The sequence below is a fragment of the Cnephaeus nilssonii genome (assembly GCF_951640355.1).
Source record: "Cnephaeus nilssonii genome assembly, chromosome: 10".
NCBI classification, from domain to species: Eukaryota; Metazoa; Chordata; class Mammalia; order Chiroptera; family Vespertilionidae; genus Cnephaeus; species Cnephaeus nilssonii.
In genome coordinates this window covers 56,903,851-56,921,940 of record NC_137081.1, presented here as the reverse complement: position 1 = coordinate 56,921,940, position 18,090 = coordinate 56,903,851, and the positions used below count along the sequence as shown (strand labels likewise).

At 45.0% G+C, this 18,090-nt stretch overlaps 1 protein-coding gene across 2 annotated transcripts in view; it reads right to left on the bottom strand.

The window, feature by feature from the left end:
- ACVR1 (activin A receptor type 1) overlaps positions 1 to 16,440 on the bottom strand; it is a 129,425-nt gene extending 112,985 nt beyond the window's left edge. For both annotated transcript variants that reach the window (XM_079782914.1, XM_079782915.1), the window contains exon 1: positions 15,907 to 16,440. The gene's annotated coding sequence lies outside the window, so the exon portion shown is untranslated. The remainder of the gene's footprint in view (positions 1 to 15,906) is intronic.
- Positions 16,441 to 18,090: the final 1,650 nt, after the last annotated feature.

Genomic DNA, 18,090 nt, shown 5'->3' with positions numbered 1-18,090 from the left:
AAAATGTTGCTCCCCCGGCCTCTCCATGAGTGTTTCTCCAAGTGTGGAGCATGGACTACGGATGATCCCCCAAAGTGATGTTATGTGGTTCTAAAACGCTTCCTTTTCCTTTCAATGATTAATGCGTTCTTCTGATGTATATTAAAATAAATCCGCAAGGGGCACATCCAGGCTGCATTGAACCAAACTTCCTGCGCGTTAGAATAACCTGGGGACCTTTAAACATGCCACCACCTGGGGGACATCCAGACCAACTAAATCACAACCTCGTGGGGTGGGGAGGGGCCTCAGCTCTGTAAACTGCCCACCTGCCTCCAATGTGCAGACATTAGGATAAACCTGAAACGGGCATTTAAGGGAAAAGGCTGACCCCTTCTAACGAAAGTAAATAACAGTTCTCTGTATGGTGAACAGAAAGGGTGCCCGAGTCACCCTGGTCTGCCCAGGACATTAGCACTGAAAGTCTGTCATCCTGGGATACCCCTCCGTCCCAGGCAAACTGGGCAGCTGGTCACCCTCCTCAGAGAAGGCAGGGTCGCAAGTTCAGAAATGAGTGCTAGCATTTCCCAAAATGTGTTCAGCAAAATGCTATCCACGCTCCTCCCCAGGGCATTAACAGCTGTGTGGCTACAAATGGTTCCACTACGGAATAAACTTGAGAGACCCCAGGGATATCCCAGGATAGAGGAGTAAGGTAATGGTTTTCCTCAATGCCAGCTTCTCAGAACGTCCAATACCCTGTGGTCTTGTACACTGTCTGAGAGAAGGATAGACTGTCTTGCATTCCTCAAAGTATTTGAGGCCGGATTTTTTGTGAAGCACTTAATCAGTTAGGTTTTGGGAAATTTCTTGTAAGTGTTGCCTTCCCATACTTTGAGACAATTTCAGGAAAGTATAAATCTGATCATGTTACTTCTTCATTATCAAATCCCATGCTTTAAAATAGTCCAGACTCCTTAGCAGGCGGCCTGTCCACTTTCCCAGCTCTCCCATCTTTTCTCCCTTCTTGTGCTTCAGCCCAATGTTTCTCAAACTTGTAGAAGCATTTAAATCACCTGGGGAGAGTGTGGCAATACTGGCTCTCACTCAGGATTGGGGTAGACCTGAGACCTGCCATTTCTAGTGATGCTTGCTCCCAAACGATGCCGTCACTGGGGATCCAGGACCACACTTTTGAGTATCAGGGCTCTGGTCATGTTCAATTCTAAAGGACGCTGCCTTGCCCTAGCTGGTATGGCTCAGTGGATAGACTGTCAGCCTGGGGACCGAAGGGTCCTGGGTTCAATTCTGGGTCAAGGGCACATACCTCGGTTGCAGGCTCAATCCCCATGCGGGAGGCAACCAATGCATGTATCTCTCTCACATTGATGTTTCTCTCTGTGTGTCTCTCCTCCTCCCTTCCACTTTGTCTAAAAATCAAGGTATATACATTTTGTGTATTTGAAAATGTGTCAGTGATTATAATTAGACACTTGTGCTAGATATCATATACTTTCACTACCTTTTAACTCCAAAATATCCTTGGATGAGGATTACTAGTAATGGTACATTGTGATTTTCCTTTAAAAAATAAATAAAATAAAGGACGCTGTCATTCCTGTAAGCCACTGTGCCTCAAAGGTGCTTTTGCCAGCGGATAGCTTCCTACTCACCCTTCCAGGTGGTCAAGAGCATCATTCCCCGGAGAAGGTGGCGGCTCAGTTTTATGTCTAGAGCTCTGTTTTGCTGCTCTGCTCTGTTGCAGCTTGATTGCTTATTTCTCTGCCTCTCCCTAGGCAGCTGTCTGACAGCCTTCCTGTGCCCAGTGCCTGGCACACTGTAACTACTCAGCAAATCTGCATCGAAGGAGACCGGGGCCACGCAAAGGAGGTAATGCATGGACTCGGCACAGGGAAGACGTTTCAAAACTAAGGCTGTTATGCAGAATCAAATCCGCTGGTTGGCGTTCTGTGGTTGGGAACTTCAACCAGAGTCATAAGTAGAATCTATGTTCACATCGCAGAGTTCAGCTCACAAGGGAATAGCATCATCTGGTATTTACACACACAAAAATAAAACTCCCCGGTTTCTTGCAATGAAAACGAAACCCAGATAATCTTCTGATTAACATTTAACAGCCTAAAATCACCAGGCACAGTGGGAAATCAAACACCATTTGACCCCTAAACCTGTGTTCGTCTACTTTGTAGAGAATCCTTCTGACAATTTTAAGTTTAAACAAACCTTTGTGAAAAGAGTACTCCAGCAGGTTTAATGTAGTCACTGCTGTCAAAATCACAGGCAATGCATCACACTCAAAAGAGCATTTGAAAATGTGTCAATAATTATAATTAGACACTTGTACTAGATCTAATATACTTTCACTACCCTTTAACTCCAACTGATGTGAAATTAAAACCAGTTTCTTAAAAGTGCAACTCGCAGATCATAATTTAATTCTAAAGCAGATATAAAACCTGTCACACTACAGAGATACAGTACATTTTACGCAGGAGGAGAAAAGGCCATGATATTATAATACATCATTTTAGGTAAGGTGACCACCTTTAATACTGAAAGGGCAAAATACATTACCGAGGTGACATAATCTTCCAATATTTACTTCACTCCTTTGTATTTAAACATTTCTCTTCAAAATTATGTACGACTCACAAGCCCAGAGGTGATAGCTGTTAATATATTGGTATTCTTCCCTATCGGTCTTTTTCTTCCCCCCTCTATATCCATATGCATATAACTACAAATCTGGACTTGTACTATGTTTCATGTCTGTTTATGTTTATGGAATTGTACTATGAAACTATACATAATTTATGTATATGAAGTTGTACTGTTTTAGTGTCCTGCTTTTTCTACGGAACGTTGTCTTGTATACTTCCCATCGTCATTCATTCATTCCAAAAATGTCTGCATGCCTAAGGTAGTATATACAAGGCACAGGACAGACACACACACACCAAAAAAAAAAAAAAACAGAGTCCCTGGTCTTGCCAGCATATATGGGAGTATATGCAAGGTAAATATATAAAAAAAAGAATCAAACTAGATAAACATGCCAACAAAATCCTCTTTGGGAAGGTAATTTTAAGGTAAGATCTTTCCCTGAAAATTCATGTAAAATAATATTTTTTGTGATCACATAATGTTATATGTTATAAATATATAACATGTTACATATATACAGGCTATTATAGAAAAATTGTTTCCATTTTTCTTTGCTACTCTACAGCTAGATGAATAAATTTGTATACTTAAAGAACTTTAGTAAGTGATTTTTTCTAAATGAGTAACCAAGAACTCAAAATATTTTCAGGAAAATTACATTTACATTAGCAGCCCCAAATTTCCAAGTCTTTCAAATGAAAAAAATCCAGGATGCTGCTTAATTTTGAGGGACCAATTCTAAAGAAAAAAATGCAGTACAGGGAATAAACATGAATTTTACACTAAATTTCATTTACTTGGGTTTGAATATTTAAGTCCATCTAATTTGGTAACCACCAGAAACGCCAACCATCTTATTAAACTATACCAGGTAAATACCTCAGATCTTCCAATAATCCCTATTTGCCCTCTTCATATTACAAAATACTTTGAAAGATCAAAAGCTGACTGCTCTGGTCTGCTCCAAAGTCATAAATAAAATGTTGCTGTTTCTTAAAGACTGTCTATCATTTGCCTATTGCTTTTGGGGGGGGGGGGGCTGTTATAAATATAAAATTTTTCTCTAAGTCTAAAAATCCATTGCCTCTATTCTTGATCAATAATAAAATGCTGACAATATGAGTTTCTTGGCCCACTTACCACTCACTGTATTAAAAAAAAGAAAAGAAAAAAAGATAATCAGCCATATAAGGTCTGCTTTTAACTCAAAGCACAAACCAGACAGAGTGCTTTAAAACAATCAAAGTAAAGCTGTGGTTAGCAAGGCTTCTGAAGCCCAGGGCTCTTCACAGACTCAAAACTTTCACGAGGGAGAAAAAAAAATCATCAAGCTCCATTTACTGGAAGGACCAAAAAGAAGGCAGATTGAAAGTGAATCAACAAATTCTCAAACTTCAGAAATAGCTTGAGCCTATGCCCTTCTTGACAGATAAGAAAAAGATAACAAAGAAAGGGTTTAAGAAAGTGACTTTCTTGGGCCACAAAACTGACTTACACCAGAGATCAAACTAGTGGTTGAGTCGTAAGGGTTGCTTTCTCATTTCCATCACGCCACACTGCCTCTCTAATACAACTCCCAACCCCTCGTCATGGCACAACCTGTACTGTAATGAAAGATGTAAATGGCCTTTGCTTCAGCAATTTCAATTCTTGATATTTACCCCGAGATAGACAAGAGAAAGACAGATAGGTCTACCTATACATCAATATATAAGTCAGTAAGAAGGTGGAGTAGTGCGTGTAAGAACAGTCACTGCAACACTGTAACATAATATTACCTAAAATAGCAAGTAAAAGACTAGTTAAATAAATTGTGATACATCCACACAGTGGAGTCCCTTTAAAAAGAATAAAGAAACTGTTTATACTGATAGGAAAAACTTTCCCAGATACATTGTTCAGTGAAAACAGTTCAGTACGGAACTGAAATGTGTACAATATGTATAGGAAAAATGCATTCGTATATGTTTGCAAATGTAGAGAGCATCACAGGAAAACTATATTAATTTTAGCGATGGTTTTTCTCCAGGAAGGCAAAGTAAAAGACTGGAGGACAAAAGCTACCTTTCACTATATACTTTTCCTATCTTTCAAATATCTTATTGAGCACATGTAACATAACATAAATATCTTTCCTACAACATAAAATATCACAATGAATAAAAATATATGATTTGAAGGGGAAAAAATCATAGAAACCCATGTTAACATGCACATGTAATGAAATGAAGCTATCTATGAATTAGAAATAAAACCACCAATTTGAATTTTTATTTTAAAAAAGAAAAGTTGTATGGCCCTGGCCAGTATGCCTAAGTGGTTAGAGCATTGGCCCACGCACAGACGGGTTGTGGGTTCAATTCCCAGTCTAGGGCACGTACCTGGGTTGTAGGTTCCATCTCCGGCCTCAGCTGGGGTGCATGTGGGAGGCAACCAATCAATGTCTCTCTCCCCCCCCCTCTTTCTCTCTCTCTCTCTCTCCCTCCCCCACACCACTCTCTCTAAAAATCAATGGGGAAAATATCCTTGGGTGAGCATTAACAGAAGAAAAAAAAAAAAAGTTGTGTGGCCCAAAAGACTAACATTCTAGACAAAAAAAAAGTCCCTGAGAACAAATGAAATGCCCTCCTGGAAGATGTACATGCTCAATACCCACATCTGAGAAGGAGTCACTCCACCTGTGCTGAGAATGGCCTAAAACAATAAGCCCTTTAAGGATCAAAACAGAACCAAGTGGGAGAAGGGGAGCAACTTGGGGTGGACCTCACTGATTAAGTAACAATGAGTTGGAGAGAATCCCAAATAAACACGCCAAGATAAAGAAAAAAAGTCATCTGAAGTTTAAAAGGACATTCCATTCTAAACTGGCTAAAGGCAAGAATAAATGCCAGGCAGTCATTCCCCATCTCCCGGCTACAGCAACCACTTTGTCTAGCACCTGTGACACAAAAAACATCATTGTTAGAATCCCTTTCACCTAAATAGGCAAGGCTCTGCGAAATAGGCAGAAACGTAAGTTACAGGTGTCACCCATCGAACAGCAGACCTGTCTTTGATTCTGTAGCAGATGTTTATCAGTTCCCATGTTCAAATGTCGCAGACTGTTACTGCACTCCTTTATTCGGATAAACATTGGATTATTTGCAAGATAGGGCACTTGACCCAAAAGAGTCAATACGAGACTTTGAACTGTTTGTAGCTGGTTCATTTTATCATTCAAACTTTAGCCCACTTCTTCCTCTTTCCAAAAGGGACCTCTCCCCTAGATCCGATGCCCCAGCGTGGCCTTTTTTTTTTTTTTTTTTTTTTTGCATCCTCTCTCACAAAACTAACTGCTAATACAAAGCCACAGCTCCCATCCTTATCCACCAGGGCTCCAGTGCCACATTTTCCACGCCTCACTAGACTCAGCAAGCCCTTTTCTTTGTACTTGTTCCACCAGAAGCTCAAACTCAACACCATGCCCTATCCCCAAACCAACTCCTCCTAACAACCTTCTGTTTTTGGTGTTTTGTTTCTTTGTTTCTTAAGATCAATACCATTCTCCCAATCATCCAGGTTCCAAAGTCAGATACATTTGCTCCCCACCCATCTTTCCCTCTCTTTCAAAAATAAAATAAAAATGATTTATTCACCCTATGGCTTCTGCAGCGCAAGGCCAAAACCCTAATTCTACCCACTCTCCTGTACCTTTAGCTCCTGGGCATCCACACTCACCACTAGACTAATTCATCTGTGACCAACAGAAGGCCATAGAACAGGGGTCTCAAACTCATGCCTATACTAGTAGGGACAATGCAGTTAGCACGCAGGAGTAAAGCAGGCTAAAAAGGGAGAGAGGGAGAGCGGGAGGGAGGGAGGGAGGAAGGGAGGATTCCTCCTGATGCTGGGGCCTTAGTGTCTGGGAGGAAACAGGAATGAGCTGGGGCTGTGGTGAACACAGCATACATGTCTCCTCAGACAGACATAATTACAAGGAGCTTCGGCAGGTTTCTGCAGGAATACGGGCCTGGTGCTGCCAGAGTTTTCAATTTTGCAGGAGCAGGTGGAAATTTGGATTTTTAGTGGGAAACTTCCCCATATTTAAATGTTGGGAACCGTTTCAAAAATATCAAACAGGACCCAGCTATGAGGTATAGTCAGCCCCGGCACCACCAGCTATAAAGCATGATGACTTGGAACTGTTCCGCCTGGGTTATAACTTCAGACACGTGACCCTCAACATTTTCCATCACCCTTCTGAGTCTCAGTTTCTCCTTCTGTAAAACAGGCATAAAAAGAGTAGGTACCTCAAGGAGTGGGTGAGAGCATTAAAAGGAGAACGCAAGGGGCCTGACCAGAGCCTCCTTCAGATGTATTATGTATTATCTTATTGTTGCTAGGCCTAGCATTCAAAATTAACCATAATTTGGCTCTAAATCTCCATTTCTAAGCTTTCTCTTACAGTGCTCCCTTTAAGATATTCGATAGGGGCTTAATCACAAGAAACAACAGCCTGTAATTACTGGAATTGAGAGTCTAGGTCAGTGGTCGGCAAACTCATTAGTCAACAGAGCAGCAAACCGCAGCTCACGAGCCACAGCCGCAGTTTGCCGACCACTGCTCTATTCAGTCTTGTCACATCACAAAGAACTTCCAGGAGTTACCATATATGCTTGGGGATGGCGGAGGGGGGAGAGGGGGGTGAAGAAGGTGGGAAGGGTGTGCAACCTAATGACTTAAAAAGCACTGGCCACCCGACTCAGTCTACTTTGCCCCTGGAATTAGTGCAAATCGGAGACATCAATCTGCTGTTCCTTCCAGTTGTCTCAAGTCTTGATGCCTTTCCAAGAAGCTGCACCTCAAGGCACTGTGTCTGATGCTACTGATTAAAAATATGTGCAACTATGTTTTGTACAACTTGGCTCCTATACAAAAGCCAACTACTCATACTTACTTGCCCCATTCCCTTGTTTTGGAACGTTGCCTACTCCGCAACCTACACACATTGAGATAACTCTCAAAAACGATAACATCAAAATGGTATCTTTCCGAGGCCAGCCAGACAGCCACTTCCTCAAAGGTGTTGGTTGATCTTTATCTCTGTATCTTGTGACCAAGGTACTCAGCATCCTGCCACACATAGAAGTGTGATTCTTCAATCTCTTACTCAAGTGTATCTGAAGTTCGACTCCGTTTTACTCAACTTGATAAATGCTGAAGACAGGAAGGACAAAGAGGGAAAGAAGATGAAGGAGCAGAGGCAAGGCAGGGAAACCTCAATAAGGACCATGACAATGATGACTGCTGCCACCGATGAAGCGCTTAGTTACATCTTGCAATGCAAAGAGCTGTTTGCCTTTCCGAACGACAGGTGTGTGGGGTCATCTTCGCCACCGCGCTCCTATCCTTCTGGTGTACCTGCCCTGTACAGGCACTCCTGCTGGCCCTCATTACCGAAAGCCACCATTCCCATTAAAATATAATCTCAATAAACACCAGCTTAAATTAATTAGCCCCACCTTTGATGCTGACGGGGATCAAGATGAGAATGAACTCTTGGAGCGGGTCCAAAGCACGTATTAGTCACTTTAATCTGATTTAGAGAAACAAGCAGAGACCCCTACACAGAGAAGAGAACAATGGGGTGAGAGGGTGGTGGGGGAGCACGGGGGGGGGGGGTGGACCTTCTGTAGAATGACTGAGACTCACACAAAAAGAAAAACAAAATTCTCACCCAGATTAGCAACTGTTCAATAAAAAAAATCAAGGCTGATTTCCACAATACCTAGAATAGTTTTGTTTTGTTTTGTTTTGTTTGGGGGGGGATGGTTTCAAACTGCTGGTTAGAACCCATTAGCTAGTTGTCAAATCAATTCAGTAGACAGAGACCAAAAATTTTTTAATAAAAAATTGAATAGAAATTGGGAAGTACTGCAATATTATTAAACTTGCAATTCTGCTTTATTTTTTAATATGTATGTATGTGTGTACTCAGTCGTGATGAAAAATGAATTGCTGAGAGTCAAAAATGTTTTCAAAACACTGAAATTGAACATTCATGTTTATATAATCCCTGAGACTGAGATTTTCCATTTTTTTAGTAGGCCATACTCATAAAGTCAGAGAATATTTGTTCTTGCCACCTGTTGTGCACAACAGTTCAGTTCTTCAAGTTCAAAAGTGCATTAAAAAAAAAATCCGTTTGGCACACTAGTCCCTTACCATTTGCCTTATTCCCAAAAAGGAAGGTAAGGGTCACTCTAGAAAACCACCCACTTTTCCTTCCCACATATATTTCTATTTTGTGCAAGTCCCTAACTTCAAGTTACAAGTGCAAAAGCTCCAGCTTTCGGGTGGCATCTCCTAAGAGGCATTCACATACCACTTAAGGAGAGTGACAAGTACATTGTATTTTCACCCATTGTACAACAGCATTCATTCATAGCTCCAATAGTGGTGAATGCAGAACTTGTTTTAAAATATCTCCTCAAGCCCAGCTGGTGTAGCTCAGTGGTTGACCTCCATGGACCAGGAGGTCTGGGTTTGATTCCCGGTCAGGGCACATGCCCAGTTTGCAGGCTTGATCCCCAGTGCGGGATGTGCAGGAGGCAGCTGATCAATGATAATGATTTTCTCTCATCATTGATGTTTCTATCTCTCTTTCTCCCTCTCCCTTCTTTTCTGAAATCAATAAAAATATCATAATATTCATATATATGTGTATATATATATATATATATACACACACACACACACACACACACACACACACACATACATATACTCAATCCGGCCCCTGTACACCAAAAAACGCTTTTTCTCAAGTTCTTTTTATGCACATTTTTCTCAGTACCCTCTCTCTAATCGCCAAGTATCATCCCATATCTAACATCTAGTTTTGTCCAATATCACTCCTACCTTCCTTTATACCTTCAGTGCATTTCTCATCAAAGTCAAGGTTACTTTTTAGAACTTGGATCAATAAATTTTCCATAATTGGCTAGAAAAAGAGCAAAAACTAGAGCAGTGGTCGGCAAACTCATTAGTCAACAGAGCGGCAAACCTGAACTAGAGCAATCTTATTTTCACTGGCATGCACGCAGCATGGTGGCTAGCAAAGGCCCATCCTGCTTTCACAGATGAGCAAGTCTCCCAGCCATCCAGTATTCAAGATCTTGGTTGCATGCCCACTCAAATGAGCCCTTAAAACCTATCAAAAGAGGAGTTTACTTTGGATCTCAACCATTTCCAGAGAGGTTGCCCACACTGCACCCCTCACATGAGCTCTGTCTACTTCACTGTTTTCACTGTCCACTGTTTGAGAACATGCACAACAGGAGAAAGTCCGTGAAAGGGAGTCAATGCACCACGTGTGTCAGTCCCAGCCACACACATCGGTTGCTGGCGCGTCGGGATATAAAACATTAGTTGAGGTATTCTTCCTAATACAGGAGGTATCATCCTTAAATCCAAATACAATCAGAAAAGGAAACACATACATATAGATCTTTGTTGAATTCACCAAGTACAAGTTACAATATTTTGTCTTAAAAGGGCTGTATAGAAAAACTTTCCTTCTACCTAGAATGTCCTTTGTCCCTGCTTCCTAAACTCCTTCCTAAGGACCACTGTGTCTGGTATCATCTTCTCTGAGACCCACTCCCTAGAGGACTGGGTTCCTTTGCTCCCCTAACGTGCAACCTTCCATTCACTCTCCCCACAATTAAAAAAACGATTTATTGACTGTGTGGTCCAAGCCAGACGGTGTGTTAGGTGCAAGAGATAGACAAAAGATGAATAAGACACAGTCCTTGCCCTCAAGGAGCCCAGTGAGAGAATTTAAAAGGTTTTAAATTGGTGAAGGGGAATGAATTGTGTGGAACAAATAAATGGAGGAATAAATAACTTGAAGTCCTTGCCCTCAAAGAGATCAATCATGGCCCAGAATAAGCCGTGAAGATGACAAAACGCTAGGAAAAAAATGTCAAAAGGCAAAATCCGGGCAGCATTCTTGCTTGCAATGAGATTATTCCGAGCCCTGAAGAACTGGGCTCTCCCCAAAAGTGGGGGGAAGGGCAATGCAGGGGAACAGCAATGCCAAGCTGGGCCTTGTGATGAGAGAACTAAACTACTGGAGACACGTCAGGGCCTGTGCTAAATGGGACCGCTGACCTTGCCCCATCCTCCAAAAGAGCAACCTTCTCACAATTTGGAAAGACTAAAATGTAAAGTCCCTTTCCCAGTCACAGAAATAAAAGCCAAATACCCAGAGCAAACAATGAAGCAACCATAATGGGCAAAGTGGAATGTTGGTCAGAGACTAAAACCCCAAAATCAAACATCTGAGTGGTGGTGGCTCTGGAAAACAAAGTTCTCATGGATCCCAGAAGAGGCTTCCGACGTATAAACAAGCTCGGATTTCCAGAAACGCATATAAGAACACAGGAATACTATTCAGCGGTGCAGTGGGTTTGAACACTGGGGGCAGGGAAGTATTTGTTTTAACTCCGAAAAAGGAAGCCGCTGGGTCTCTTATTAATTTTGGGAGCGTAAGTTCAAGCAAAACTACATCCCATCTGAACCAAAGGCCACGGTGTGCCAAGCACAACAACTTGATGAAGCTTTTCAAAAGGCGTCTTTAATTGGCATGCCCTTTCCAACGGCCAGATCCTGGTTTGGAACTTCTGATCCTTACACGAGCATGGCAAGCGAGAGCCGTCCACGGCCAACTGCGAGAAAGAAGAGGTAAGCCTTCCTCTCGGTGCTTCTGAGCGCTGGAGCTGGCCGCAGAAAGAAACACAACGTTTTCCCTCCAAGAGATCAAAGAAGGCATTCTGTACCAGGAAACCCAGTTCAAATCCTCATTTCCAGGAATAAAGCCACCGTGCCCAATACTTGCTTTGGGAAAATAAAACAAGAGACTAGGTGAACTCCCAATTAAAATCGCCAATGGCTTTATTTCCCAGCCTCGCCAGTTGAATGCTGTTAACAGTTTACCCAAGCGCTGCTTTAACTTAAATACCGACTCCCAGGTCTGCATAGTCGCACTTACCACTGGGTAAAAGCCAAAGCATTTGAACACGTCATGACAGCATTCTTTGTCCCATCCGGAGCACGGGATGTGTAAGACAAGGTGATGCTGAGAAGTGCCAGCTCTCCCATAACCACAGTCAGAAGGCCTGCTGCAGCCCATGCTATTATTTGAGTCTCAATCCAGGAATCCCCGGCTTTTCAAAGTTCACGTTACGCCACTTTGCTTTTACAAAAGACCTACATTAGTACCTGTTTTTACTAACAGGAAGAAATCAGGAGAGGGTTTTTGCTTTTACGAAAAAAAGCCCAAAAGGAAACTAGCATTTTCTTTTCAGGGAGCCCTGATAGAGGCAGCAGCACCCCGAGCAGCGATGAGTGGTACCCCCACACTCCTTTCCCAGGAACCCCACTCAGTATCCCAGCATCGAACTGCCGCGGCTCTGAACTGTGTCTGTGAGCATCTATGCTTTATCTCCATTTATTCTGTGCATTCCTGCTTTTAGTATATGATAATGTTATTTTTGGTTTTCTGTGTTATTTGGTATGATTTAGTAGGTTATTTTGGGGGGTCTGGTGATGCTCAAAAATTTTTCCAGATAAATGAATGGTAATTGCTTTTTTTGCTTTATGCCATTTCAGCTTGGGAAAGCTTTCATAGGAACGCTCCAATTCAGAGAGCGGGGAAAACCTGTATTGGAAGTGAGAGTGGAAGTAGGAGAAAATAGAGGGGATATGCCTCAGTCTTACTTGGGTATAACAACAATCATCTTTGCTTTAAATTATCACCTAAGGTCTTGTCAATCAGCCATTTGTTCTTATGTACCTACTTCACACAGGCACCACGCTAAGTCAGAATAGTGCAGTGAAGTATTCCCCAAGTAATCATTATGTTAATGGTTATGTTTAATTATCTTCTATAAAAATTATGTATCATGTATGTAGGTGATAAAGTCTAAAATCAAATGAGCACCCAAGAACCTATTACTGAACCCCAAACCAGAATATCACCAAAACTGTGTCATCTACCTACCTCCTCCACATTATCCCCATGTTCCAACAACAACAACAACAACAACAACACACACACACACACACACACACACACACACACACACACACACCAGATAATTATCCTGAATTTGGGGGTTCAATAGGAGTAAATGCATCTTTATCATTATCTCCTGTTCCTAATAAGTGAGTTGGCTTTCCAAATATGGCTATGATGTATTGTTTCCTCTTAAAAGATGATGTCTTTGAAAAGGTGCTTGTTGCTAAAAAAAAAAAAAAAAAAAAAAAAAAAACTTACAACAGAGTAAGTGAGACTTAGCATAGCTATGGTAAACTCGTGAAGACAATGCATAAATGAATGAAATTTGGCAAACACTGGAGAAAGTGGCAAGATCATGGGTTCCAGAATCCCACCAATTCCCAATTCAAAACCCTAGTCCCCATTCACTAGTTCTACAACACTGGGCAACTCAATTTTGCCAAGCCTCAATTTGTTATTGGAAAGGAGTAAAATAATAATAAAACATATGGTTACTGTAAAATGTCATTAAAAAGTACATGCAGAGAGTTAAGCTCTGTGCCTGGTACATACCCAGTCCCCCTCCCCCAATCATCATCTCTGTCATCAAGTTCACTCAAAGCAAGTCACCAAGGGGCTTTGTCACTGTCAATAGTTTACTTCTTCCTAAATTCTAACAACTTGTGTGCTGATGCCTTCCCATAAAAATCAATCAAGATGTAGGGATCCAACAGAACAAGCACAGAGGACAGTTCCCAGGTTCCAGCTCCTCTGCCTAAAATACCCTATAAGTGCATTGATTCCATCTTCACCTCATGACCTTGAATAGCAGGATCGTTTTTCAAATCCATGTCTGCCCAGTTCCTCCCTCTCCCAAAAGGCTTACCTAGAAGCCTATCTAGCCTTACTCAATCTAGCCTTACCTAGAAGCCTATCATGATCATCAGGGGACTAGGTCAGTGCAACCTAGGGTGGGATAGAGACCTAGTCTCTCTATACTGATTCAATCGCTGTTATCTGTTCCATGGACAGGTGCAAAAATTCTGGAAAATCATTACTTTGGGGGGAAAATCACTATTAGTAGAATTAAGTTCCTCACGTCTGAAATTTACAGGCATACCTCGTTTATTGTGCTTCGTTTTATTGCGTTTCACAGCTGCTGGGTTTTTTTTTACAAAGCGAAGTCAAGACCCTCCTCCTCCACCTTATTGTGATACTGGGTTTGTGATGGTCTGGGAAAGAACTTGCAATACCTCCGAGTTATGCCTGTAATTACATTCCTCAGTGTGGCATACTCCTCCATCTTTACTCCACATCTTTACTATTCTTAGAGATAACATGAAACTTACTGGATCCAAATGATCACTCTCTCCCAAGGTACAAAAGTTGTACAACTACTACCTAAATCAAATTTTATTTAAAACCACTCTCACCATTTCAAGTGAAACTCACCTGTGTACTACTGGGAAAGAAAAGCATGAACCTAATCTATACCCATCCCAGCCCTTGATTTTTGGCATCCCTAAAATTTATTGCAACATCATTCACCACCTTGGAGTATTTTCATGAGTAACAGTACAAATGCTATTATTCAATGCACAATTCCACCAATTTAAGGCCTACACATTTCAGCTTCAAAGGACTTCTGTTGTTGTTTTGTAATTCCAGGACGGAAAACAAATACAACTGAATCACACATAGTAAGTGATTTGGTATTAGAAACCCGATGATCCAAACCCTGTCTAGGCCTAAGATATCTTCCTGACCCGTGTCCACTCCCCCCCCCCCCCCCCCATCAGTGAAATAGGTGAGGCCCATATTTCACACTTAAACATACTGTAAAGCTGGATGGCAAACCCAGTGTCTGAGGTCAGCACAAGTCTAGTGTCTGCTGGCTGCCCAACCCTGGGCCCCTCGCCAGCCACCCACCTCCAGAGACAAGTGCCAGGGCATACTATAGTGTTTCCATTTAAGGCCCGCCACTTGGATCAGCCCATCTCTGAAATTTCTTATCACCACCTTTCCAGGAAGAATTTTTTTGGGGGAAAGGGAGGTGGTGTCTATTTTTTGGGCTGTCTGCAGGATTCTTTAAAACCACTGGGTCATGTCTCAAATTGAAGCCTTTTTTCAAAAAATATACAAAATATGTACGAGATCAGTCCTTTCTTCTCATGTTAACTCCCAATTAACACAACTCAAAAAAAAAGGGGGGGGGGGGTGAAAAGAAAACCCAGTAAAAGTAAAAAATCCATTGTGTGACTTGGCTACCTCTTTCCAAAAGCCAAATGAAGCACAACTTTTTAACCAAGGCTTTTCTTCTTCTACTAAGTGGAATGTCTTCTTCCCAAAGTTGCTTCCTCTACAGCTTCTCTCCCATGCTAGGGGCGTTCAAACCTCCAGGGAAAAGAAAGGGGGTGGGAGACTTATCTGGCACAAACTGGACAGAGCTGAGCCAGTCTAGCAGCAGACGGAAGTTAGTGAATCCGGCGGCCCCAGAGGCCCACATCTCTCCCCAGCGCGCCCAGGGTTCTAGCCTCCCTGTTTTGGTTACAGTGTTGAAGGAAGGGTTTTAAACTTGGCAAAGTACCGTGCAACATCTGTAACCACATTTGCCTTCTGGGGATCGGAAGATGAATCCCACATTCCTGGCTTTGAAGCTTTTTGAAACTGCAGCTAGGAAGAAGGAAGGGAGGGAGGGAGTTGAGCAGAGTTTATTGGCTGTCTCTCCCAACAGAAAATTCTTCTTGGAAGAGACGGATATTTTGAGGGTGGGGGCGTTTCGCCCATCCCTTGACTCCCTACCAGGATCAGCTAGGAAGGTGAGCCCCGTGGCGCGGAGAGACAGATCAACTTACAAGTCACAGGCGCTCACCCTGAAGGAGTTCACCACAGACACAGACAGACACCCAGACACCCAGACACACAGACACAGACCCACTGCAAACCAGAGACCCCCCACTCCATGCCTCTGCCCTCTCCCACACCCCATCAGCAGTTCGGGCCCAGAGCCAGGCAGTTTTGCTCCGAGGCTGCTTCCCCCCACCGAGAGTGGATCGAGCTTAGGGGAGAAAAGAATGAGAGCGAGGGGGAGGCACCGCAGACGCCCACCCTCCCACCCCCAATCCGTGCCCCTTCTCCCGCCAGGCTCCCTCCTCCCCCGATCCACCCGGCTCCAGGCGCGGCCGGCGACCTGCCCTCACCTCGGGTCCCGCCGCGGCTCGGGGCTGAGCCGGGGGAGGCGGAGTGCGAGCCAGCCGGGCGCTGCAGGTCGGCGCGACGCGGGGCGGGGCGGTGCAGCCGGCGAGGGAGCCCGGAACTCCGCGGGGCCGAGCGCCGGCGGCGGCCCCGAGCGGCGTCTGCAGCGGCGCGGTGCGAGGAGCCAGGGGCTTTCCAGCCCGCGGACCGGCGAGGCTGGCCGAGGAGCAGCCCGGCAGCGGCGGCAGCGGCGGCCACCGCGGGGACAGAGCTGAGGGAGGGCGGGGAGGCGGGGTGAAGAGGAGACGGAGGAGGAGGAGGAAGGGGAGGGGGGCGGGCGGAATAAACTTCCCGAGGCGCCGCGGCACGGGCTGGGAGGACGGCCGCGGGCGGGGCTGGCCGGCGGTGGGGGCTGGCCCGGGAGCCGGTGGGGGAGGCGATCGCCGAGAGCGGCGAAGTTCCCCCGTGCGGAGCGGGAGGCTGCGGCGGCGGCAGCGGCTGCACCGAGCCGGAGCCGGAGCGGGAGGAGCGGGAGGAGGAGGAGAAGGAAGTGGCTGCGGAGCGCTCGGCCAATGAGTGTCTGGAGCTGTGATTAACCAGGCAGCAACACATCATTTCCTCCCGGCGCAGATCCAGGGAGCCGGGAGGGAGAGGGGAGGCGGCGGGGCGGGGCCGTCCCCGCGCCCCCTGCAGGCGCCCGGCCAGGGGCAGCCCGTCGAGCCCCGCCGAGCCTGACCCCGCCGCCCCCGGCGCGCCCCGCGCTGTCTCGCCGGCCGGGAGGAGGCTGCGAGCGCACCGCCCACTGGGCTCCTCGGAGGCGGGGAAGCTGCGGGGCAGGCCCGAGCCGGGCTCCCGCGGCCGGGGTGGGAGGAGGAGAGGCGCGCGGCGCGGGTGAGTGCCCAGGTAGGCGCGGGCGGGGCCGTCTGGACAGCTCCCGGGGCGGGCGGGCGGGCGGGCTGCCTCCCGGGCCGGGGACTGCGGGCGGCGCTCTGCGGGCGGCGCTCGGCTGGAGTCCTGCCTGTCAGCCTTAGGCTGGATTCTCGGAGAGAAGCCTCGGCATTCTCATCCAGGCCCTGCTGATCTGCCTTCAGATGCCCTTCCACTTGGCTCATTTCCTCGGAGCTTGCCATTTTCCCAGTCCGCCTCATTAGGAATAAAAAATATGCGGGGTTGAGAGGAGGGGTGGTGTGGGGGGTCTGCAGGCATCTAGCCCTGTCCTAGGCGCCAAGGGAGCTTCCAGTGGAAGGGAAGGAATATACCCCGCCGAAGAGAGGCTGACAACCTCGGTCCTTAGAGACACAAAAAACACTCCAGTGTGCTAATATTATCCAGAGCATCAGAAAGGCACGCAAGGATCAAATTTTGCATGAAGCCTGCGAGTGTAAGGAAAGCACCAAGCCGTTTTCTCTACCCTCTAGAAGCTTACAATGTACAGTCCTATCACAAAGCAAAATAAGAGCATGAAAGCCATAAATGGGAATACCATAAAGTATTTTTATTTCTAGATTCATTTATGCAGCAGGCATTTATTGGGTGACTGCAGTGCAGCAAAGGGTTGCAAAGGAAATGGAAGATCTGGGCCCTGCAGGTCAGGAGTTTACAATCTAATTAGGAACACAAGGCATACATACATGGAACAGCTAGCAAAAGGATCCCAGGTATTACAGAAGCAAGAAGATGGAGAAGGCCGGCACATTTTTTTTTTTTTTTCATAAGGGGAGGGCTTTGTTCCTATGTGATTGGTGGGGATCAGGAGAGGAAATTCCAGGTCAGATCAAGCAAGAGTGCCTAGATGTACCCTTGCTCTTTAGAAAAATATAACAGGGACTGCAATGTTACTTGGCCAGTTAGAAACGGTATGACCTTGGGCCCATCTTTTACCTCTCTCAGAAGGGGATAGAGCCTGTCTCCTGAGGCTTGTTGTGTGGTTCCAGTGAGATTACACATATGGGGAGGTTTTTCCAGCTGCTGTGTAAATGGTCCTCAGTCCTGTGCATCACAGTCTTCATTTTACTGGCCTCTTGTTGGTAACCTTCTCTATAGTCTCCTCTGGGCTGTAAGCCCCATGAGGGCAAGGACCAGGTTTGACTGTGTTCACCATGTATCACCTTGCCTAGCAGAGTGGCACATGTGGGTGCTCAATAAAGGTTTGCTGAATAAATGAACTAGTGAATCCTGCTTAAACTTCC